The following is a 25,567-nucleotide window of genomic DNA, read 5'->3' on the forward strand; positions in this document are numbered from 1 at the left end:
AAAAGCTTATTTATTTTCACATAAATCCTCTATCTTACAGCCACAGCATCGAGAACACAGTCTCCAAGATGGATGCAGAGAGAGAGCTGAAGGAGGCACATGGGTTCTTAATTACCTTGGCCCAGTGGCCACATATGTCATGTCTACTCATAGTCTTCTGAGCAGAACTTGTCATGTGACCCAGTCTAACTGCAAAGAAGACTTGAAATTGTCAAGGAGAACATGGAACATTTGGTGAGCACTCTGTCTCTACAACAACAGCCAAAGTTTGCCTTTCTATCATTTCTCTGAACATTAAATATTCTTTTATATATTTAACAGCTATTGATATCACATTTTCATAAATTGCTTGGGTATGTCCTTTTCCCAATTACCTATAGGGATTCTTGCTATCTCAAAGAGATATCTGCACTCCTATGTGTATTGCAACATTATTCACAATTGCCAAGAAATGCAAACAACCTAATCGTCCATTAATGAATGAATGGATTAAGAAAACATGTATTTATACACAGTGGAATATTATTCAGTTATAAAAAAGAAGGAAATCCTGCCATTTGTAACAACACAAATGGACCTCAAGAACATTATGCTAAGTGAAATAAATCAGAGTAAGACATATGATCTCACTTACGTGTGGGATCTAAAAAGGCTGAACTCATAGAAATAGAGTAAAATGGTAGTTTCAAAGAGCTATGTGTTTGTGGGAAATGGTGAGATATTGATCAAAGGATAGAAACTCAGTTATAAGACGAATAAGTTCTAAGGATGTAGAGTATGGCATGGTGACTATAATTATAAATACTGTATTGTATACTTGAAAGTTGCTGTGAGAAGAGGGCTTTAATGTTCTCATCATACTAAGAACATCAACAAATGGTAATTATGTAGAATAAAGGATGTGTTAACTAACCTTATTGTGATAAACATTTTACAATATATGTGTGTATCAAATCATTACATTTCACACCTTCAACTTATACAATGTTGTATGTCAATTATATTTCAATAAAGCAGGAAGCCACGCCTGATTTCAAGGTAATAGGGGAAAACAACATCAAGACTCCAGAATGAGAAGAGCTCTACTGACTCCCACAGCTTCCTCGGCCTTCCTTAGTTCCTGAGAATCAAGTACCACATGCTCCAATCACACTAAACTATGCTTTGCCCCCTTACACTTGCCTTTACTTGCCTGCGTCTCTGACATTGGTCATGTTCTTTGCCTGGATTACTCTCTCCTTCCTGTTTTTAATATTTAGATCCAGATTAGTGCTTACTTTAAGACCCAACCTAAATATTGCCTCCACACTGTTTTATTTGATCCTGCCCACTTTTATCCTTACCCCCCAAAATGAGAAATAATCTTTCCCTCCTTTAAACACTTAATAGCTTTTTAAACTTCTCACTTCCTGCCTTGCAATATAATTATTGTTATGCTTTACTTACCTTAATCTAGTATTAAAGACAAGATTTTTTTTATCATCCCATCTTTAACTTCCCATTGCCCATAACTGACTAAATGAATGCCTGATTTGCTTCAACTGGAAATTTATTTACCCCACACTTACTGAACTAACCAGAATACATTTCCCTATCAGAAGCTAATGCAGAAGAAATTTGGTTTGTTTGTGTATCAAATCTGTGACAATTCATTATAGCATCCTCCTCTCTAGTAATAAATGATGGATTTCAAGAGAAGTGAACTTAATTTTATTGGACATTTTCTATCTTCCAGAAAACAAGTATATTCTTATTTAGTGCATTTGTGCTGTGTGTAAACTTGATTGAAAATGGAAATGAGAGTGTCTTCAACTCTGTTTACAGTTAAGAACTCCCAATATAAGAGTCTGATAAGAAGAAAATCTTGCCTTTTAACACTAACTTCCCTTAATGAATTTGAAATGCAGTGTAACCTAGAAAACAATAAACTCGCCTTGAACTCCATGACAAACATCTCAGAAATTTGGGTAAGCTTTGTGCTTGAAGAAGTCTCCACAGCTGTTGTGTTACACCTTCTAAAATGGGAGAGACCGCAAGTAAAAATGTGATTAGTAGGTAAAGAACGAGCTGACCCTAAATGTAACAGTTTTACTGACCCAGAGGGAGATCACAAGTTCTAACTACACTTGATAAGTGATTTTCAAAGGAGCTGTTCATACTGAAAGTTATAAAAATGGCTTCAAAAGGGTGTTTGCCTTTCATGATCGTGACAGTGTGGGCACACACAGACGAGTAAGTATACAAAAATCTACTTTGTTTTTAATAGCAAATGAGAGGAAGACTATTTAGTCTTGCCCTTGCCATCATGGAGATGTACCATGATTTTTCTGAGTACGGTATATTGGCTCTTTTTTAAAAAAATAAAGTAAGAATTTCGAGTCTGTAAAATAAATAAATAAATAAAAATAAAATGGGTGAGATAGCTACCACAGTATAAAATTCAGATAAATGGCCTGAATTCTTAGGAGACTTTCCTGCATGGCACCGATGATCTGATAGCCCCAGGCTCAGAGAAATGTATTCATGTAACAAATAGAGATTGAACTCCTGCTATGTGCCAGGCCCGGTGCCAGGCCCTTAGGACCTGATAGCAAGCAACTAGTACAGGTCCTGCCCCCAAAGAACTAACATGGCAGTGTGCGTGTTGTTGGGGAGGCAGCTGTCCTCACCCTAGTGTTTATTAGCTGTGTGATCTTGGGTAAGTCACTAGATCAACGTTAGCCAACCTTTTTGTTGTTTGTAAAGAGGAGACAGTACCGATCAGCCTCACCCTCTGGCAGAGGGACACAAATGAGATGACCAGGGGAGTCTAGACCTAGATATCACTGGGTATAGGTGGCCTGGCAGGACATGAATACATGGAGGAGGTCATGATGGTCCCCAAGGGGATAGCAGAGTTATTTGTCCATTTTGTGAAGGGAAGGTAACTCTCTGATAGCCATGCCAGGGCGAGAGAGGGCTGCCTCCAGAAACTGTATCTTTCCTGGAAGGAATTCTATGAACATTTTCAAGGGAGAAAAAAAAAAAAAATTACAGTTGGCCCAAATTAGAACTTGTTGACTTTTACAAAGCCTGGCCCTTTACTGGCCATTTGGAGAAAGGTGCCATAGGGGAAAATGAAAGGTTTGGGGAAACATAGTGAAGAATTAGGGGCATGGAGATACAGGGAGATTCAGTGTTGGTTTTATCTCATGGAGATAACAAAAGAGTACACATCAGCTTATCATGGCCAGGTTCCAAAGCCACAGAGAAGGTGTTTGTGCTACAGGAATATTTCCCAGCCTTTTTTTTTCCCCATTATTGTCCTCCTAAGGAAAAAAAATAAATTTAATTTAAAACTCATTTAAATTAATTAATAAGTGTTAATTTTAAATTAAATTGCTCCCTAATGAGAGAAATTAAATAAGTACTAAGGGCTATGATTTTGTCAGTTTGAGTTGAGCTTTGGAAGGCCACAAACTATTGTAATATCTAAGGGTTTTTAATCCCCCAAGAACCAATTCTCATCCCCTTGAAGACAATATTACCTCTGCTGAAAATGCATGCCCTAGGAGAACAGGGAGAATTCTTTAACAGATTGAATAATATCCCACAGAATTTTCCCAGACCTCAAGCTCCTTGGTGCCTTAATATACCCTGAATATACAAAACTGAGGAAATGGTCCTATGAGTGCCAGGAACCACTAGAATACAGATGTCTTGTGAGACTTTGCCTAAGATACTCCCTAACTGTAAATCAAACTATAGAAATAATAAAATAGCAGTAAAGTAAGCCATGTAAAGAGCTTTCACAAAGCAATTTAAGTTTAAATTGCAGACTGATGACTTGATATTTATTTTACACCTCTTCTGTGCAACACACAGGAATAAAGCATTCAACTGGATGTGTTGATCTTAACAAACCCAGCTTTCCACAGTTATTTAAAGCTAAAATGTTAGGAATTTCTACAAGACTTAAGTTGGAAGTGGGGAGAGAATCTGCATCTTTACTTGCAGCCATTCAAGATGGATCCAGAAATTCATCTCTCCAAAACATCTTTGCAACCCTGAAATGAAGAAAGTCCTCCTGGAAACTAAGGTAGTGAATCTCTGTACCAACTTCATCTTTCTTCCAGAAAAGTCCAACAGGAAATTAACCAAAAAGTGCAGCAGATCTTATTAAATTTTCTTTAGAGCCTGGGCATATACTATTTTGTGCAGCTGGGCTGACAAAACTCAGGTTCAGAGGACCAAACGTCTACACTGCTTCCAAAGATTTGTCTCCTTATAGAAATTACTTCTGATCTGAAATGCTGACTTTTACAAAGCCTGGCCCTTTATTGGCCATTTGGAGAGGTTTTGTCTTAGTCTGTCAGTGAAGTTTTATACTTTTGCCAAAGATCTGATACTCAGGAGGATTTAAAATCCACAAAGAAATTAATGGGCCATATTCGTATGTCGAATGGAACTCTATTGGAGAATTCTCTGGAGAAAATCGGGCTCCTTGAGGATACAAATAAAGGTAATTCAAATCCAGATGTGGGACAGAGAGGAAGAGGAGGACAGCGCTCAGCACCAAATCTCATGGTGGGGGTGGGAAGGAAGGCGAGAGGAGAAAACTGCCAGGAAAGCAAGTCATTAAAACGATAAATCCTTAAGTGTACTATGTCACCAAAGCCAACTTAACCATACCAAGTCTTTATCTCACATCACTGAGCAAAACAATTTTTAATTTACATGCAATGAAAAAATTGGGGGAAACCAGACTGCCAAAATTATTCCACGGGAATCTCAACTTCAACAGTTAGGGCTGAGGCAGGTAGCATTTCATCATCACAGTCAAGTGCAAGTCAGACAATAGATTACATCTTCCGGTTGAGATTTCAGCTGTATTTTATTAGGAACTGGGCAGAAATATTAACTTGCACAGACTTGCGAGTTATTTAGCATCTTCAGCTAGCAGTTATGCCAGAGGGGAAACCATCAGGCAGCTTTTCCAAATGAGCCGAAGAGCATATTGCGGTATTTTAGGTATTTGCATGTGTGAAAAGCTCAAAAATGCAATGAAGGAACAAATTTAAGCATGCGTTTATATATGGGGAAACTATGTAGATTTATTTGTCATCTTTTGCAGGTCCGTTTATAATATCTAAAGAGAAATAAATGTGACTTGACCGGTATTTAACCACTATTGAGAAACCAAGACTTGTATGAAGCATTTGGGTGTGCTCTGCTTTGCCTTCCCGGGGAACTTTCAGGTGGAGCCTTAGAATTCCTCAGCAAGAAACCTTGAAATTATTTAATTTCATTGTTGGTGTTGCTTCTAGAGTTCCATCCACATTATTATTCACATGGGAAAGAGAAATGGAAACTGTCAGAGCAAATTCAGTTTTGTAACACCTATGCTCAAAGTCATAAACAACTAGAAAAGAATAATGTATCAGACACTTGGGCTGTTTTGACACAATACCAAGGAACTGAATCCTTTAAACAATTTGATTAGTGTAAAAAGTTAGTCTGAATAATACTTGAATCAGCAGGTGTTTTTAAATTGAATATTTTCTGGTCTACTTGCTTCAGAGCAAGTAGACATTTTGCCTAAGCTCTGCTTCACTTTGTGTATTACCAGCACACTGTTATTTAACGCCATCTCTCTAGTTGTGTCCATCCAGGGTGATGTAAGACGAAGAGGTATTAACTGACATTTGCCAACATTTATGAGGTTAGCTTTCAAGACAAGGCCTATAAACTATATGTCCTCGATATTCCAAAACAACTGGATTTTACATCACTCTTCTTGTTAAGGGTAATCTGTATAATGTATATAACCAAGTGCAATTTTAATTTTACATGTTTAATTTACTTAAACTTAAAACATGTTTTGTACATATAAATGTGCAATTCGGGAAGGGTATTCTTTATTAGACCGATGCCTTGGTTTGGGGTTTGGAAAACAGTTCTTAAATAGTATGTAGACAGTTCAAGAAATTGCAATGTGGTAAGTGTCAGCACCTTGGATTATGACACTGAGTCTCAGAACATGTGGCAATGCCTGGAGACTTTTTGGATTGTCACAACAGGGTCTGGGTTGAAGGTACTACAGGTACCTCGTGGGAAGACACCAGGATGCTGCTAAACATGCCACAATGCACAGGAAATCCCCCTGAGACAAAGAATTATCTAACCCCAACATCAATAGTGCCAAAGGCAAGAAAGTCTGGATTATAGAAAAGAAAACCAACTGGTTAGATTTTCTTCAGGCCTAACTGCTGAAGGGGAATAGAACAGGACAACCCATAAGGTGCCACTTGGATTGTGTGTATTACTTTGAACTAAAGACAATCAAGACCCAAAAGACTCAGGAAGAGCTTTTAACCTCCCCTTCCACTGCCTGAAAGAATTTAAATAGAGGGCCTGGTCCAGGAAGAAAACTATACCAGAGATAAACTACAAAGAGTATGGGCTAGGTGTGGTGAGCAGGGAGAGCTCAGCAGGGTCAGTGCATTCTAAGTCTTCTCTGTGTCCCATTGTCTCTGCATGGTATGGCAAACATTTGTCTACCAAACATCTGCTCTTCCATTTCCCTGTGAATCGTCCTTCTTTTCTTTGTAGCTCCAGACCCCTTCCCCTTCTCCTTAGCTCAGGGGGGCACACGCGCCTCAACAGCCTAACTATTTTTGAGCCTCTCATGTCTATGTGAGGCTCCCATACATACGAAATTAAATTTGTTTTCCTCCTGTTAATCGGTCTTATGTCAATTTCATTATTAAACCCGCCAAAGAACCTAGAAGGGTAGAAGAAATATTTTCCTCTAATACACTGATGAGTCTCAGAACACTTATCCGTATGATCAGGAGGTGGAGAGAAGGGACAAGCACTGAACTGAGAGTTCTAAGGTATTTCTAGTCCTTGTTCTGTGAAAGTGGTAAACAAAGACTTAATGACTTAACGTTAAAAACAACAACAGCAACAAAGAACTAGAACAAGTTAAGTGTTTATAGGAGTCATTGTTTCCTCAGGTCTTAAATAAGGTTCCCCTAAGCTTTACATTTTCTAGAAACCTTTCCAATTATGCTTTTCCATTAAGTTAGAACTTGATTTCTTATAGTATTTTTCCATTTATAAAATTCTTTTACATTTATCATTTCATCTACTGAAATAACATAAATATTAATTATTTAGAGGTTAATTGTATTTGCATAATAAAGTTAAGTTGGGTTCTTTGAAGAAAATTATAATCTTTTTTTTTTTTTTTTTGAAAACTACAATCTTATCAATGCTTGGGATTCTCCATAGGTTAAATTGCCTATCCACCCATTAAGAAATGGAGGCTACATCCCCTCTCCTTGAATCTGGGTTGGTCTTGTGATTTGTTTGGCCAATAGAATGAGTGCCAGTGCTATGCCTGTTCTGGGTGTAGGTCTGGAAGCTTCCACTTTTACATTGTTAGAACCAGCTGTGATGCCATAAGGAAGTCCAAACGAGGCTATTGAAATGTTAGAGGCCATATGAGAAAAGTCCTGGAGGATGAGAGGCCATCTTGGATATTCAACACCACCCGAGTTCCCACCTGCCTGTGTGACCGTCAACACCACACAGAGCAGAAAACCCATCTAGCGAAACCCCGCCCCAATCCCTATCCCACAGAATGTAAGAAATCATGCATCTTTCTTTTAAGCCATTATGTTTTGGAAATTTGTGCTTCACAGCAATAGGTAACTGAAACACAGCCTTGAAGGCAACTCAGAGAAATCCTCACTATAGCCTCGTTTACTAGCGACTTTATCCTCTGTGGCAGAAACAACAAAAAAACGGACACATGACTGCTCCCAGACTGTTCAGCACCCCCTCATTACCGTTCTTTGTCCTAGCCAGAAAGGAATTCAGTCACAACCAAGTACTTCTCCTTTCACTGAGGAAGTTAGTGTAATGTTACTAGAGAGCTCAGGGAACGGGATGGTGCTGGACGGGCTCTCTGTTTTCCCAACTCTGCCACAATGTGAGCAGAATTTTACCTGCTTCTTCTAATATGCACAAAATTCAGTCGATTCACAACACTCAATCAACTCAGTACAATCAACTCACAAAATGGCTGACCCAAGCCTGTGAACCCTTGTTTCTTTCCATATAAAATACAAGCAGCTAATTGTAGGAACACTCACATCTTCAGACTATTGTTGACTTGCCTAATTAATTCTGAGATTCCAGGTATCTTTGGCTTGATTCAGGTGGTTCTATGTAAAAGGATAAAACCCGTAGTACAGCTGGGCTGTGGGCAAGCCTTAAAGATGACTCACCAGGCCATCCATGTTTCCACCATGATCTGCCTTTTGGTTTCCTGCTTCTCTCAAAAGAAAACTTTACTGGCCAGACTGCTGACCAGCTACCCTGAGCACAGAGAGAACCCTCACTCCTGCCAATCACACAGCTTTGCCCTTTCTTTCTTACAATTTTACTAGTGAAATATTTGGTGAGAAGACATAATAATTGAAGCACTGGTAAAGACAGCCATTAATCCAACCAAAAATATGTTGTCTAATAAAAAACTCAGAGGCAAATTAAAAGACCCTGACCCATCCTCTACAGTACTTGAAGCTCTATCTCCAAGCATGTAGAACATCTAAGTGTTATCTTTGAATGAGCCCAGCATTATAACATCCCTGGCCCATGTCCCCACACTTGCATCCAGAAAGCTTTATTTTCTCTTTCTGATTATTTTAAGTACATTCAAACATAGTATGATACACCTTGCATTTTTATTGTAAAATCAGCCCTTTGATGTTACCAAATTGCTTTCTAAAAGAGGTATTTCAATTTACACTGCTACCAGTTTTGACAAAGTCCTACCAAAACAGAAAATAATATAATAATTAAGTCTAGTTTAACAGGTGAGAAATGATAGATTGTTTTTAATTAACCATTTTTATAGGAATGTACAGAGTATTTACCTCATAGGAATCATCTCAGAATCAAATTATCTAGACACTGAAGACAGCCAGTAATTAAGACCCAAAGAAATCAAGATCCCCAAAATTTCCACACCTTTTCATTAATAATTCTTACACCTCATACAACTGGAAACTTATCCACATGAAATAATTAAAAGGAAAAAGTTATAAAGGCAAAGAAGGCTGATTAATCCAGCAAATAGTTATTTAGGTAAAGGCAGTCAAAATGTGAACAAGTCGCTGTTCGCTAAATTTTTTGACATAACAAGAATTTTAAATTGACACTTTTAGCTAGTGGGCAACTACAATAGTACCAGCCAGAGATAAGGAAATTGTGTATGTTTGGAATCCAAAATCATGAATGCAGCTGAAATGATGCAAAATATTATACAGATGGAAAACAGCTCAGGATTAAACCAGCACTGACAATGACACAGTGTGGATTGTCTTTTTAAAGATGCTAAAAAACCCGAGAGAGGACTACAAGCATGGCCAGGAGAGGACAGGGTCTTCTGAGCCCCAGCAAAAGGGTTTGGGGATAAGGTTGAGGTGAGGGGAAGATTCTCAGACTTAACAAGCAGAGAAACTAAGGGGCGTCAGGAGGAAGAGGAAGCTTGTGGACTTGGGCATGAAAAGAGTGTTACTGACAGTGAGAAGTGGGAGGTGACAGATATTAGAGGGAAGGGGTGAAGTCTTTACCTTGTCCTCAAATAATTTACAATGATTAGGAAACAAATCAAGGCCATGCCAAGGTCCAGGCATCATAGCAGTAAGTGTTCTAAAGAGACAGATAAGCAGGAACACAGGGGCACCTTTTTGTTCCAGGAAGTTGGAGAGTGGGAGATGAGTACAAATGGGGAGGCAATGGGGACTAGTGAGCTGAACCTCTAGACCAGATTGCAGAGCCAAAGTTCTGGTCCTGCTCTCTGAGGTCACTCCTAACTCCAAAGTTCTGTGTCCCCAGGACAGAAGAGTTGCACAGGAGGAGAGCTGGAAGGTGGGGGTGCATAGGCAAATAAATATATAAGCTAGTGAATTAACCCTTCCTTTTTTAAAAGAGACACTAAAAGATAACTCAAATGACAACTCAAATTGTCCCTGTGTCAGTCACAATAGTCATAAAAGTATTCCCTTTTTACACTTCTGCATATGTGGAGAACCACAGGGGAGGATGATACTGCCGAAGAGAACTGTGAACTAACTGATCCTCTCAATTAGAGGTCGTCTGTCTCTCTCTTTCCCATGGGCCAAGTACAGCCACCACCTCTTTTTTCTAAATTGAGTTTTATTGGAACACAGCTATACCCATTCATTACATATTGTCTGTGGCTGCTTTCCTGCTATAGAGGCAAAGTTGAATAATTGCAACAGAAACAGAATGACCCAAAAAAACAAGAATATTTATTATGTCGCCATTTTCAGGAAACGTTTGTCAAGCCCTGCACTAAAGCAATGGTTCTCCATGCTGACTACATATTGTAATCACATAGGGAACTTCTTAATATTTACAAAACAAAAATTAGAATTTTTAATTTTTCAATTACAGTTGACATGCAACATATGAGTTTCAGGTGTATAACATAGTGATTAGACATTTATATAACTTATGAAGTTGATCACCCAGATAAATCTAATACCCATCTGATACCATACATAGTTATTATATTATTGACTACATTCCTTGTTATACTTTACATCTCCATGACTATTTTGTAACTACCAATTTGTACTTCTTAATCCCTTTCCCATTTTCACCCATCCTCCTAACCCCACTCCCAGCGGACAACCATCAAAATGTTCTCTGTATTTAAGAGTTTGTTTCTGTTTTATTTATTTATTTTTTTCTTGATTCCAGATATAAGTGAAGTCATATAGCATTTGTCTTTCTCTGTCTGACTTATTCCACTCAGCACAATAACTTCTAAGGTCCATTCATGTTGTTGCAAATGACAAGATTTCATTCATTTTTATGACTAATATTCCATCACATATACTTACCACCTCTTCTTTATCCATTCATCCATTGATGGACATTCAGGTTGCCTCCATATCTTGGCTAACATATGGATGCATGTGCCCTTTTGAAATAGTAGTTTGGGTTTCTTCAGATAAATACCAGAATTGGAATTACTGGGTCCTTCTTTGTCTTGTTATAGCCTTTGTTTTAAAGTCTATTTTGTCAGGTGTAAGTATTGCTACCCCAGCTTTTTGTTGTTTATTTGTTTCCATTCATGAAATATCTTTTTCTACCCCTTTACTTTTTGGCTGCATGTGTCTTTCAATCTGAAGTGAGTTTCTTATCGGCAGCATATGTAAGGGTCTTGTTTTCTTATCCATTCAGTGACCCTATCTTTTGATGGGAGCATTTAATCCATTTACATTGAAAGCAATTGTTGATAGATATATAGTTATTGATATGTTATTATTCACATTTTTTATCTTTTCTTTTTTCTTCTTCAAGAAGTCCTTTTAACTTTTCTTGTAAAACTGGTTTAGTGGTGATAAACTCCGTTAGCTTTTTCTTGTCTGGGAAGCTCTTTATCTGTCCTTCAATTCTAAATGATAGCTTTGCTGAGTAGAGTCATCTTGGTTGTAGTTACTTGCTTTTCATCACTTTAAATATTTCCTGCCAATCTCTTCTGGCCTGTAACCTTTCTGATGAGAAATTAGCTAGTAGTCTCATGGGAACTCCCTTGTAGGTAACTAACTGCTTTTCTCTTGCTGCTTTTAAGGTTCTCTCTTTGTCTTTAACCTTTGGCATTTTAATTATAATGTGTCTTGGTGTGGGCCTCTTTGGATTCACCTTGTTTGGAATTCTCTGTACTTCCTGGGCTTGTATGTCTATTTCCTTCACCAGGTTAGGGAAATTTTCCATCATTATTTCCTCAAATAGGTTTTCAATTCCTTGCTCTTTCTCTTCTTCTTCTGGTATCCGTATAATGAAAGTGCTGGTATATTTGATGTTGTCCCAGAGGCCCCCTTAAACTACCCTCTTTTTCTGAATTCTTTTTTCTTTTTCACTGTTCTGATTGGATGTCTTCTGCTACCTTATCTTATAAATCAGGGCTCTGATGAAAGGACCTGTTCAATATAGTCTTCCTAAAATTCAGTGTCAAGGGGGAAAAGTTACTCTGCATAAATTTGTAAATTTTCTTTTACTGAAGGTGTTTTGTATTTTATCTTTACTGCCAGGAAGTAAATATGATACTTAATAGAAGAAAACTAGAATCAGTCTAGGTGCCTGGTACCTCTGTGTCTTTCATCTTTTTTTAATCTTATTTTTTATTGTTCCATTTATGTTATCATTGATCAATTACTCAGATCCCTATTTTTAAAAAGACAAAAATTAATAAATGCAGATGTATATACATTTACTGCAAAAAATTTGATTTTTTTTAATATCTGCAAATTTTTTGACATTATTGCCATCAAGAAGTGGGGTCTATGTCCTTTCCCCTCAAGTCTGGGCCAAATTTAATGACTGGTCAATTAACATAGTACTATATTAGTGAAGCTATGTGGCTTCCAAGGCTAAGTTACAAAAGATGATGCCACTTCTACTTCATTTGCTGGAACCATATTGCAATTGTGAGCCACGGTGTAAAAAAGTCCTACCACCTTGAGGCCAGCATGCTGAGAAAAGCCATCCAGAGAGACTACATGAAGAGATAGAGATGCCTGGCCAGCCCCCAGATATTCTAGTTTCCAGGTCTATCCCTGTCTGACAACAACCACCTGAGATACCCCGAGTTAGAGCAATGCACTTCCCAAATCCCTGACCCACAGAGACTATGAGATGTTGAGACTTTGGCATGTTTTTTTAGGCTGCAATAGATAAGAATAAGCATATCCATAATAACAGTAATTTGCAAAATGATCTCCAATAAATGAGACTTTGTGTGTCCTCTTCTCAGTTCCCCTGTAACCTGATCTAGTGTCAGAAAGTATCAGCTGGTGAGCAAGTTTATCCATTCAGGAAAGGATCAGCAATAGATATCAAAATCATAAGTAAAAAGTTAATTAAAAAAAACACAAAAAACCTGAAAACAGTACCTCCTGTAACTTATTTGCTAATCACAAAAGAGAGTATTTTCCTGTACAATGGAGAGACCCAGCTGCTGCCATTTTTAGCAGAGTAGCCAATGTGGCCTCACAAATAGTGGAACAGTGGCCCAGGTATGCCGTGCCTCTTGACGTGATGCAATATGAAGTACACGGCTTCACCACCTAAGAGGTATTGTCAACAAATGTTTAACTGGAATTCAACTTAACCTTTACATTTAATTTGCTTTGCATAGGAATTACAGGGAAGAGAGAAACTAGACAAACAGCACAATGAAGAAGCCATCGGGCAAATCTAGAATTCTATAAAATTCTGGCCTAATTTCTTCATTTAAAAAAAAAAAAGGAGTTACTGTTCTAGACTCAGAAAGACCTAAAGGACATAACAATCCAATGCAGTATCATCTTTGTCTGTATCCTGGCTCAAAAACATCTACCAAAAAAAAAAAAAAAAAAGCATTGTGAGGACAATTGGGAATATTTCAATACAGGCAGGTTATTAGTGATATTAAGAAAATAATGTTGATTTTGTTATATGTGATAATTTATATTAATTAGCAAGACAATGACCTCATGGAAAACATTCTCTTTAGGAGATGCATGCTGAAGTAGTTAAGGGTAATGTGTTATACCTATAATTTACTTTAAAATGATTCAGCAACAAAAAAGAGAGATGAGGCAAATGTGGGAAAATATTAACAATTATTGAATCTGAGTGGTAGGTTGATGATGCTTATTCTTTTATTCTTCCTAGTATTCTTCACATTTGAAATTGTTCATGATAAAAAGTTTTAAAGGCTTACAATCTTGTTGAGAGCAATTTTTTTTAAAAAAGTTCATCCAGTTATTCTTACTTATATGACTCCTGCTGCAATTTAAATATATATTCTCCAGGCAGAAAAACAACTGAGAACCATTCACCTATCTTATTCAGGCTAATTTGGTTAAAAGAAGCAAAGACACTACTCTGCCTCAAGCTTGGCCAAGAAAAATGGGGTTTATGATTAGGCTCAAGGATTTCATGAAGATTCTAGGATAGAGATAGAGAAGACTCAGTATTAGAGGGGAAAGGGATTAGCTCAAGAGAGTTCTCATAGAGAATATTTCCAGAATCAGCGTAGCTCCGGAGACAGACATTGCCATCCCTCTGCCAGAAGCATCATTCTCACTCTTTCTCTAGCTCACTGTCTTGCTGTCCCAGCCCTCCATATTTCAGCTTCTCTTTGCCATCACAGCCTCCCTCGCCCCAAGTGTCCTTGCAGATTGTTCAGTCACAACACCCATATCCAATTGGCAACTATCCTTTGTTTCTTAGTTCCGTTTCACCAGAGCAAAAACCAGATTGGCCCAGCACATCACTGTACACCCTTTGATCAATCCAATCAGCTGTGGCCACAGAGGAGTTAGATCAGGTGATTTTAAAAAATTTTTTAACGGCTGCTGAGGCATCGAGGGCTCTAGATGGGTAAATTCCCATTATGGGGTTATGGACAGGACAGACAATGATAGCATCCCTAAAACATCCTCTTTTCTGTCCAATGGACATCACTCTGAGCTACAGGGAGATATTTGCATGATGTAAAGAAGATATTCATGGGTTTGTACATCTCCGCACAGGATCCTGTGTCCTATGAGGTCATTGTATTGCTAATTAATATAAAGCAGTGAGGTCTCAGAGCACAGGGTTTACCTGTGATTTTGTTCTAAATTAAACATCTACCTAAACATAGATGAACCAAGGAGACCAAGCCTCTGCCTGGGTTTGAACAAAACAATCACTGATTTTCACTGAGATCTAGTATTATCCTGACTTTCTTGGCCAGTAAATATCTATTGAGCGAATGTTCACTATGTGCATCACATTTTGCTAGGGGAATACAGGAGCATACACAGAAGAAGAAGGCAAAGCCTCTGAATGTACGGATACGACAATATCATTGGGTGAGATGACAAATAGGCTCCAGAAAACATAAATAATGAAGTAATTTCACCATATAAGAGCTGTCATAGGTCAGTATGTGTTAAGTGTCAACTGAGTGCCATTAATGCGGAGAGGTCAGGTGAGCTAAAAAAAATTCAGATAAAAAGTTTGCTGGAAGGAGTTTGGCCTTGAAGGATACACTTCAAGGTGAAGAGAACAAGAAGACCAAATGCAAGAATTGCGTCAGGCAAGTCTGGAAAACAGGGAGTAGATATACTTGTTTAGAGAAGAGGATTTATTAAAGGACAGTGGGAGGTCATTTTGAAAAGGTATATGGACACGAGGTTGCAGAAGAAGAGCCCTGAATGCCAGGATAATGAGCTTCGTCTTATGAGTAAGGTTTTGGAGTCAGGAAGGGACAGGATGAGATCAGTGTTTTAGGAAGTGCTGGTGTCAGGGGTGGGTTGAGAAGCCAGAGATCTTTGCAATTTACAAAACATCTTCACATATGAGTCATCTAATTCTCTCCTGGCAAATGGTTTCATAGGAGGCTTTTAGAGATGGGTGCAGGGCAACATTCAGATATCTACACAGAACAGAGTTACGGCAATTAAAAAAAAAAAAAAAAAGAAGAAGTAAGTTACTGGCGCCAGAATTGTCAGACAGATCAATGAAGCAGAATGGAACATCTGGAAACTGACCCAAATATTATATTTATATATAAATTTAATATTTTATCATGGTGGCATTTTAAATCAGTACAGAAAAGAAAACAATTTAATAAATGATTTTAAGACAATTGGCTAATCACTTGGGGGGGAAATGGTGAGATTCCTGCCTTACAACCCACATCAAAATTTTTTTGAATAGATAAAACTATAGATCTCAAATTTTGGCATATATTTAATTATGGAGAATGCTTGATATAAAGGGAGATTCCCAGAGATTCTGATTCAGTTGTCCTTAGGAGGGACACAGAAACTGTGATCTACAGGCCATACTTTGATAAACACTTGCTTAAAGATTGAAATGCAAAAGATGAAACTGTGAAAGCACTAAAAAAAAAGTTGATTAATATTTATATAATATTTAGGAGGGACACATGACATTAAAAAAAAAAAGAATTTTACTCGAAAATAGTAAACACTCTTTATACTCTTTATATCTTATTAACACCTATTAAGAGGCCTCCACCTCCAAAACTAATGGAATAGTAGAAACCCTTTCCCTATTTCTCCCATTGAGTACAGCTAAAAACTCTGGACATTATATATCAAATAAAGATAAGAAGACTGAAAGATGGAGAGAAGAAGGCAGACTGGCTAGGGATCTTGAGACCTGAGGTCAGTTTCCCAGGTGTTCTTTTTGCCTCATGTATCCTGGACTGGATAGTGGTGGAGAAGCCAGCAACCCAGAAACACCAATGAGTGCAGACCAAAAGAAGCCAGAACAAAAGCCTGCTCTTTTTAACCAAAGGACCAGGAAAGGAGCAGGCTAGCAAAACAGAAACTGCTCTACTCTTGTCAACACCATAGAGAAAGCTGCAGCCCTTACCTCTGCCAGCAAAGGCTGAGTGGAAAGCCTAGACTTCCACCCCTACCTGAAGAAAACAAGGCCCCCCTCCCTCCCTGTTGTGTGGGGTCAGAGGAGGCCTAATGGAGTGCCAGCCCAGCTATAATGAATTCTCCTCTGAGGATGTCATTGGAGGCCATGTAGGGAGTAGTAACAAGGCACCTCCCAGCCAGAATGGGACGAGTAGGCCTAGTGGAGACCCTGAACTCCTAGCCAGCAGTAACAAGGAAACTCTCACTCTAGGTGTTAACAAAGGCCAGTGGAAAACCTGTATTTCTAACCACACCTGGCAGTAAGAAGGCAGTGTTTCTTTTTCCCTGCCAGAACAGTGTCAAAACAAACAAAACTATGCAACAGAAGATTTAACTAAGACCCAGGGTCTCACAACATAATATCAAAAATACTCAGGGGAAGGTACAAGAGGACAGATTAGGTCAACACTATGCCCACTGCCTCCCTGGATCACACCAAAATTACAAATACAGTATAGAACAATCAACCTCAAGAATCATCTGAATCCCAGCTGAACAGAACCCCCATAACAAAGGACATAAAGGGGAGGCCACATTGAGACTGGTAGGTGGGGCAGAGATGCAAAACAGGTTGACCCCAAATTCACAGATAGTGGTTGAACACCAAGAAGGACACTTCAGTGGCTGGGGTCCATCCAGAAAAGGGAGAGGTCCTAAGGTCATACAAGTCTTCCCGGCCCAAGGGTCCTGTGCCAGGAAGAAGAGTTCCCACAGTGTCAGGCAGTGAAATTCAGCAAGGACTCTGTCTATTCCGGTAAGATGGAAGGTGGCTAGAAAGCCAGACACCCTCTTAAAGGGCCCACACACAGACTCACTCACTTGCAAACACCTACCTGGTCTTCGGTGGAGGGGCACAAACTTGGGAGGCATCGGAGACATACAGGGAAAGACTGAGTTGTGTGGCTTCAGAGTGAGGGCTGGAGGGACAGCTGCCATTGTACCTGTGTGGACCTACGCCTCACATGTAGCCTAAAGAAGGACGCCATCTTTTCTATGTTGAACCCTCCCTAAAAGGACCAAATCTGAGACCACATTGGTCTGGTAAAATCTGAGTGTGCACCCTACACTGATGACATCCTGGGTCCCCGCCCCACACAGTTAATACTGCATCACCCACAGCACTTTTGACACGTGGGCAGCAGGCCCCTACAAGGTACAGAAGCCATTTATAGCAGCAGACAGCCTGTGGCTGTCCAGGGAAGTTTTGACGGTGGGCAGTGAGCTACAACTTGTGCCACAGCCTCTCCTGAGCAGCTCTTGGGAATCTGGGGGCCCAAAGCAAATGGTGGCTGGCTAAAGTGTTCTCTGGGAGTTTTGCAAAGTGATCACAGGCTGCAGAACTAAATCTGTATTAACTTTCTGAAAACCACCGGGCACACCGCATGACTCCCTGGGACACCACCTCACCCAGCTAGTACTGAATCACCAGAGGCATTCTCCATGCCAGGTCAACCAGCCCAGCCCAAACACCTTTGGAGGCTCTTTCAATGGCTGAGCCTTATGGGCAGCCAGCAGGTGGCAACAGGCGTAGGGAGCCCTGGGCTTTTTGCTAAGCTGCCCCAGGATCAATACTGGTGGCATCCAACGTCACAGCAAGGCCAACTACACATAGTTCCAAGTCCAACACAGGCAGCATATGAGATTTGACAATTATGTTTGTGAACTCATCCTAGAAAAAGTGCTACATACCTCATTCCTGAATATCACTATGGTCACCTTCAAAGTACTCCCCTTGGGAAACTATGCACTGACACTACTGCCTAGTCCACCCTTCAAAGCAATTTTGGACTCTTTTTCTGGAATGGCCATCAGAGCTGTCATCATATTACGCTTGATGTTCTGAATATCATCAAAATGTCTTCCTTTCAATATTTCCTTTATCTTTGGGTAAAGAAAGAAGTCATTGAGGGCCAGAGCAGGTGAGGATGGTGGGTGTTCCAGTTATCTGATTACTGGCTAAAAACTCCCTCACAGACAACGCCATATGAGCTGGTGCATTGTTGTGATGCAAGAGCCATGAATTGTTGGCAAAAAGTTCAGGTTGTTTTTGTCTAACTTTTTCACGTGGTCTTTTCAGCACTTCCAAATAGCAAACTTGGTTAAATGTTTGTCCAGTTGGTATAAATTCATAATGAATAATCTCTCTGATATCAAAAAAGTTTAGCAACATTGCTTTGACCTTTAATTTGGTCTGATGGAACATTTTGGGTCGTGGAGAATTGGCTGACTTCCACTGTGCACTTTGACACTTTGTTTAAGGGTCATATTGGTACACCCATGTCTCATTACCAGTGATAACATGGCCCAAAACATCATCTTGTCTCTCCAAAAGGTCTTGGCACACTTCAACTCTCCTTTGTTTTTGTTCATCAGTGAGCTCCTTCAGGATCATTTTTGCACACACCTTTCTCATGCCACAATTTTCAGTTAAGATTTTCCTAACTGTTTCTCTGTCGATGTTTACTTGGTCTGCTATGATTCTCATCATCAGCTGATGATTTTGATGCACGATTGGATGAATTTTTGCAATGGTTTCAACAGTTCTCCTCATTACTGGCCACCCTGACCTAACTTCATCAGTGACGCATTCTCTCCCTTCAGAAAAACATTTAATCCATTCGTCCACTGCCATTTTCTTCATGGCATTATCCCCATCAACTTGGACTAACATGTCCCTGATTTCACTTCCACTCTTGGCAAGTTTAACAAGAAATTTAATGTTTATTCATTGCGCTAATTCAAGCTCAGACATTCTCGAGACAGCACACAAAAACATGCAACAACAGCTGAATAATAATGAATGTCAACTATAATTTAATATATATACATATATACATATATATGTTTATATATATTATACATATATATGCATATATGTAGTCACAGGAAGTGGAGCGCTGCATGAGGAACAGAGACAGTAGAAATGTAACTGCTATGTGCAAAGTCAGTGGGGGAGGGGGGTTATCACTTTGTGAGGGGTATAAATGTCTAACTATTACATGGTTTTGTACACCTGAAACTAATAAAAAAAAAAACAACAACAATAATGAATGCCACTCGGCAAGATATCGCCACACATTGACATGAACACAGCTGTGAGACACTGATATACAAAGGTTATCAAACATTTCCTAGCTGTTTGTACAGTGCTGCCAATGTAAGCTTGGTGGCAAGTTTGCAAATATAATTGTCAGATGTCATACATGCAAAAAAAATGAAACTGGACCACCTTCTAATACCACATACAGGAATAAACTCCAAAGACATGAAAGATTTAAATGTAAGACCCAAATCCATAAAACTCCTAGAAGTAAATATAAGAAGTACACTCTCAGACATAACCCTCAGCAATGTTTTCACTGATATATCCCTTTGGGCAAGGGAAACAAAAGAAAAAATAAACAAATGGAACTACATCAAACTAAAAAGCAATGGAAACCATCGACAGAACAAAAAGAGATCCTACTGAATGGGAGAAGATATTTGCCAACGACACATCTGATAAAGGGTTAATATCCAAATTTATATATATATATATATATATATATATTTTTTTTTTTTTTTAACTCATACAACTCAACACACACACACACACACAAAAAAAAAACCCAAGCAATCCATTTAAAAAATGGGCAGAGGATCTGAATAGACATTTCTCCAAAGAAGATATACCAATGGCCAATAAACATATGAAAAGAGGTTCAACATCACTAATCATCAGAGAAATGCAAATTAAAACCACAATGAGATATTATCTCACTCCTGTCAGAATGGCTGTCATCAATAAATCAACAGATAACAAGTGTTGACAAGGATGTGGAAAAAAGGGAACCTTCATGAACTGTTGCAAGGATTGCAGATTGGTGCAGCCATTATGGAAAACAGTATGGAGATTCCTCAAAAAATTAAAAATAGAACTACCTTATGACCCAGCAATTTCACTCCTGGGTATTTATGCAAAGAAATCCAAAACAGTAATTCGAAAAAATATATGCACCTTTATGTTTACTGTGGCACTTTTCACAATAGCCAAGATATAGAAACAACTACCATGCCCATCAATAGATGATTGGATAAAGAAATTGAAGTACATTTATACACTGGAGTATTACTCTGCCACAAAAAGAATGAAATCTTACCATTTGCAACAACATGGATAGACCTAAAGGATATTATGCTAAGTGAAATAAGTCAGACTGAGAAAAACAAATACCATATAATGTCACTTATTTGTGGAATATAAAGAACAGAATAAAAGAACAAACAAAACAGAAATAGAGTCATAGATACAGAGAACAAACTGATGGTTGCTAGATGGAAGAGTGGGTGTGGCGATGGGTGAGAAAGGTGAAGGGATTAGGAACTACAAGTTGGTAGTCACAAAATAGTCGCAGGGATATGAAATACAGTATGGGGAACAGTCAGTATTGTTATAAAGACTATGTAGGGTGTCAGATGGGTACTAGACTTATCAGGGGGATCACTTCATAAATTATATAAATGCCTAACCACGGCCCTGTACACCTGACAAATATAAAATAATATTGAATGTCAGCCATAATTAAAATATATACAGGGGTGCCAAAAAACGTATACACATTTTAAGAAAGTAAAAAAACTGTATTAAAATTATAATACTCAATACATACTGATAACAAAAGCTGAAGACAAGTCATGTGTATACATTTTTTTTGGCACCCCAGTGTAGTCACGGGATGTAAAGTAAAGCATAGGCAATATACTCAGTGATACTGTAATAGCTCTGTACGATGTCAGAGGGTAGTGGACTTGTTGGGTTATCATTTTGTGAGGGGTGTAAATGTCTAATCATTATGTTGTTTTGTACACCTGACACTAATAAAAAATATATATCCGGTTGAAAATTACTTATCATACCAAGAATTGAAATTTAAACTTGGATGAGAAAAGAAACTCAACAGACACTGTTTTCAGAGCCAGATGGAAGGATAGGAGGTCTCAGCCCTCTTTCTTCCACAGAAACACTGATCAAACAACCATTTACAGATGAAAATACCTTTGTGAGAGCTCCAGAGTCCAATTGAGAAGATTGAGCACCTGGTAGAGCACAATATCCAAGAACAGCTACATTGAAAAGAGTACAAAGAACAGTCTCACTTTACCCATATCACTCCTTCCCCAGCCCAGCCTGGCCCACAATCTCTCCCAGGGGTGAAAGAGGTGAAATAAGCATCCAGCTTCCCCGCGCTTTGGGCAAAATGCCGAGGCCCACTTCTATCTCACTCACCCCCAGAACTCTGAGGGAATCAGCATGGCTGGATCATCGGGGGGGGGGCACCTAAGAACAAAGAAAAGGCGGGGGGTGGGTCACAGCAATCAGATCTCAACAAGCAGCATGGACCTCATCAGAATACACATTCTACTCCAGCAAACACCAAACATTACACAGGACGAATCACAGAACAAGGTCACAAAACAAGTTTTAACAAATTTTCGAAGAGTAAAGTCATCCCAAGTATCCTTTTTGATCACAATGGAATAAAACAAGAAATTAATAACGTAAGATAAATGGGAAAATTCACATATGCATGGATATTGAATAACATACTCTTGAACAAACATTGGATCAAAGAAGAACTCAAAAGGAAATTTAAAAAATGCTTTGAGACAAATGAAAACAAAAACACAACTTATCAAAACTGATGAGATTCAGCAAACACAGTACTCAGAAGGAAATGCATAGTGATAAATGCTTACATTAAAAAAAATCGGGAGATGAGGGTAAGGGGGATCAAATATATGGTGATAGAAGGAAAACTGACTCTGGGTGGTGAACACACAATGGGATTTATAGATGATGTAATACAGAATTGTACACCTGAAATCTATGTAATTTTACTAACAATTGTCACCCCAATAAACTTTTTTTAAAAAAATCTCCAAAACAACCTAACTTTATATCTCAAGAAATTAGAAAAAGAACAAACTAAGCCCAAACTTAGAAAAATAAAGGAAATAATAAAGATTGGAACAGAAACAAAGGAAATAGAAAATAGGGGGAAAATCAACAAAACTAAGAGTTGGTTTTTGTAAAGATAAACAAAATCGACAAAACCTTACCTAGATTAAGAAAAAAAAAGAGACAATTCGATAAATAAAATGAGAAATGAAAGAAGAGACATTACAGTTCATACCACGGAAGTAAAGAAGCTGACAATTCACACTCAAACCCCACTTGCCCCTCAATAGGCCCACATTTCCCAGATAAATACATGAGCCCTTCCATTTGATTGGAACTCTATGCACAGTTGGCGTTGTAAGAAAAAAAGGAAATTGGCACTGGCTGAGGGCATGGTTAGTGGTCAGCACCCACTGGTGTTTCCTACATGTTGGATCATTTAATCTTTACTTTATCCCTTTGAGTTCTCTGTTATTTCCATTATACAAAAGATGACCAAAGCTCAGAGTAAAAGAAGCTTGAGAAATAGAATTTAATTTAATTCAGTTAGGTATAAGAGGAGCTCCAGAAAAGCAATGAAATTTTACAGAAGTCTTCAATATATGCAGTTCCCACGTCCCCCTGGGACGGTTCTCCTGGGTTGATGCTACTTGTCCCTCCCACTCTCCATCATCCCTACCTTAAGCACCAGGTATGGCTGAACAATCTCTTTCCACTCTCATTAAAACCTGCTCTGAATAAAGATTGTTGCATATGGCTCTACGTTTCTCTCTCTCCTAAGGGAATTTGCATTTTAAATCATTAACTCCTTTTGCTTCCCAAGCAAACACCAATCTCAGGATAGGCCACATAATTTGCAGGGCCTGGTATAAAAGCAAAATGTTGGGTCCCTGTTCAGAAATTATTAAGAATGTCATAAAACTGAGCACAGAGCCTTTCTAAGCAGAGGGCCCTATGCAGCTGCACAGATTGCAGCCCATGAAGGGGACCCTGCCACATCCGACTTTTCACTCCCGGAGCCTGGGGCCCTGCTTAGGCCCAGGGCTGCACTGTGGGCCCTCCATTCCTTAGAGTCGCAGACCCACGCCCCCACTGCCTTCCTTTCTTCTGCCTAGTGGCCTCTCCACCCATTCGACTCTCCATCCTCTCCCACAATCTCGGCTACATCCAAGGAAGCACTTTTCCTTCTCCTGTACCCAAAGACAAGTACACAAGCCCCTTTGATGTAAGAATTACATTCTTAATTTATGTGCTGCAACAGACAAGGGGCAACAAAGACAATCATCGGAGGGGATACAAAGTTTACTGAAGTTCTCATTTTTAGAGATCCCTAGTCTTCGGGCCCAGAGCCCCATCTCAGCTGAGATGTCCTGGAAGTGGAGCTCACAAGACAGCCCTATCCTGAGGGAAGGCCTTGTAGTAAGCAGTGTTGCCTTGTGATTACATGAGACCCAGAGCGAGAGAAACCCGCCTTCAAACGCTAGGTCTGCCACTTAACACCTATCTGACTTTGTGTGAGGTACTTACTTCTCTTCTTAATCCATGACCTCAGTTTCCTAATCTGTGATGTGGGGGTAAGAGCACTGAGCTAGGAGGAGCAGACTAAAGCCTGAGACTCACCTTGAGGAAGACAGAGCTAAAACCACAGCCCTGGGCAGGCTCAGCCTCTCAAAACCTCCCTACCCATAAATCTCTCCAGAATTTCCATAGTTCCCAGTAAATAAGATAAAGGGTGAAGAGCAACAAAACGTGATTTTAGGATAACCATTTAGAGGTTACCACTGGGGGCCCCCACACAGAAAACCCCCATGTCGGACACGTGGCCTGGAGCTGGTACTCAGGACCTCAAGGAGGGTAGTTAATACCAGTTTGTGAACTGAGGGCCAAATCCAGTAGCTCTGCAGGACCCCCCATGGCACTGGCTGCTGTGACCTTCGAGTAAAAGCCAATACTGGGTTTCTCATAGTGAGACAGCCACTGTGAGTCCTTCCTTTCAGAAACTGCAGAGGAGGGAATCGCCAACCGATGGTGCAGTAAGAAGAGCAGCAAAGAGGACCACTTGGTTTTAGAACGTCCCCATAATATTTGTCTGGCCTGGGTCCCCACCATTACTATATAGCCCAGAACAAAGTCTGAGACAAAGGCTTGCCTGCGGAGACTTTATTTGGAAACTGGTCCCAGGGAGCAGGCATGAGGGACAGGGAGAATGGAACAGGGAAGTTGTTATCAAGAAGCCAGGGTTACAGGTGACTGACCGGTGCTCCGTCTCACTAAGACCTCTGAGAAGACCTATGAAATGGGTCTCAGAAGCATCTGCCTGGAGAACAAAAGGGGAAAGCATTCCTCTATTGACTCTGATTTATCTATGGACATCTTCCACATCCCAAGCCCAGATAGCAGAGGAGCCTCAGGGTAGGAAGTGAGAGGGTAGGAGGCTTAGGCCAAAGAGAAGCTCTCTCTCGTTGCATCTACACAAAGCTGACTAAAGCCTGCTCAGAACGAGTTACTACAATAAGGGCTGGTGCAAGATGTGGGCCCCAGAGGACTTGCAGTGTCCATCCAAGAGGGGTATTGTGCAGATGGGAAGGGGAAAAGGAAATGTAAACTCACTCAGCTCTGAGCCTGGCACATTGCAAGTGCACAAAGAATACTGGCCGTTACCGCAATATGTGGTGTTATTATTCGGACCCTTTTCTCCTCAAATCTGAAGATTTGACCCAGCAGAACAACAGTTGTCTTTTTTCCCCTCTTGTGGACAGTTCACATCTTGGAGCATCTCCAAGTGTGACATCTAATTTGGTGACATCTAAGACCCTGGGCTGCTCTGAAATAACTCCTCTGGACTTGTCCTTGCAGAGTGTTCATTCTCATTCATTCCCCATGCAAAGTCCTATTTTAAAATAACCAAAAGAGCACAAAACACACATGTAATTGAAGAGGGTTCAGGAGTGTTTGGACTTTTTTTTTTACCTCTTCCTTTCCTCTCTTAAGAAGAAAGCTATTCAAACAATGACGTTCTGACTACATAACGATTTCTCAGGTCTAAATTCAGGGTAAAATAAGTAACTCCAAAAGGAATCAGGGAAATGAATGAGAAAGCTGACCAGCCCAACAG

This window comes from Rhinolophus hipposideros (genome assembly GCF_964194185.1).
Source record: "Rhinolophus hipposideros genome assembly, chromosome: 17".
Lineage (NCBI taxonomy): Eukaryota > Metazoa > Chordata > Mammalia > Chiroptera > Rhinolophidae > Rhinolophus > Rhinolophus hipposideros.